The following is a 1,289-nucleotide window of genomic DNA, read 5'->3' as shown; positions in this document are numbered from 1 at the left end:
CCACCCTGTCCTTCCATGTCTGTAAAGTACAGCATGTTCTCTTTGGTGATGTGCAGCAGGAAGATTGGTGGAGTGCACATTAATGCTTCAAGAAAATCTTTATTTCAGGACTCAGTGGTAGAGCTCTTGCCTAGTAGGTGTGAGGCCCTGAGTTCCATCTGCAGCACTGCAAAACAAAAACTTATTTCCTAAGGAAAAAATAACTGGTGTTTTTTTTTTTTGTTTTTTTTTTTGGTACTGGGGCTTGAACCCAGACCCCAGATGCACGTTACCACTGAGATACTTCCCATCCTTTTTTTTTTTTTTTTTTTGAGGTAGGGTCTAGCTAAATTGCTGAGGCTGGCCTTGTGATCCTCCTGCCTCAGCCTCCCGAGTAAAAGGATCATAGGCATGTGCCACTGCACCTGGCAAAACAAAACAAAAAACTTTTCTGAGGTGGTAGTATATTGCAGGGACTCAGGAGGCTCAGGTAGGAGGATTACAAGTTCAAGGCCAGACAGGGCAATTTAGGAGACCCTAAGCGACTTAGAAAAATTAATATATATATATATATTTATTTATATTTAAAATTTAAAAAAATATATATTTACAGCAACATTTAAAAAAAAAAAAGAAAGAATAAATTTTAAATCATTTCTTGGATGGTACAGTATCCAGGGATGGCAAAGCACAAGGATGTTGAGCAGAATCCTGTGGCTCTCAGGTCTCTAGGAGCTGCCAGGCAGCCCTGGATCATGATAGAGAGAGTGCTAGAGGCTTATGATTTCATTTGAACCATGTGTGACCCAGAAAAATCACAGTACTTTTCTTTGGTATTGGGTATTTGACCCAGAGATGCTCTACCCCTGAGCCACATCCCCATCCCTTTTATTTCTTATTTTGAGACAGGGTCTCACTAAGTTTCTAAATTGCTTAGGGCCTCACTAAATTGCTGAGGCTCGCCTTAAACTTGTGAGCCTCTTGCCTCAGCCTCCCAAGTCCCTGGGATTACGGGCATGTACCTTCATGCCCAGATAGAAAAGCCCAATACTTTCAAAGAACTGGAAGTGGTAATGGAGAGTTGCCTGGAGGTCCAGGAGACAAATGAAGAAGGCCATCTGGTTATTATCAGGTTCAGGCCAACAGTACCTCTCTGTTCTTTGGAGACTCTTATCCTTGGAATCTACATTGCTGAATAAACTCACAGAAAACATCAACAAGCAGATAAAGACAAAAAGGGAGTGGCATCTGCAATGGAGAACCTCAATTTACAGGAAATTATGGAACAGTGTGTCCTTGAACCTGACTAA

At 41.5% G+C, this 1,289-nt stretch overlaps 1 pseudogene; it reads left to right on the top strand.

Annotated features, from left to right (window-relative positions):
• Positions 1–675: 675 nt before the first annotated feature.
• LOC114095666 (cytosolic iron-sulfur assembly component 2A pseudogene) lies at positions 676–1,289 on the top strand (annotated as a pseudogene).

The sequence above is a fragment of the Marmota flaviventris genome, chromosome 18 (genome assembly GCF_047511675.1).
Source record: "Marmota flaviventris isolate mMarFla1 chromosome 18, mMarFla1.hap1, whole genome shotgun sequence".
NCBI classification, from domain to species: Eukaryota; Metazoa; Chordata; class Mammalia; order Rodentia; family Sciuridae; genus Marmota; species Marmota flaviventris.
This window is presented reverse-complemented; position numbering and strand designations above follow the sequence as displayed.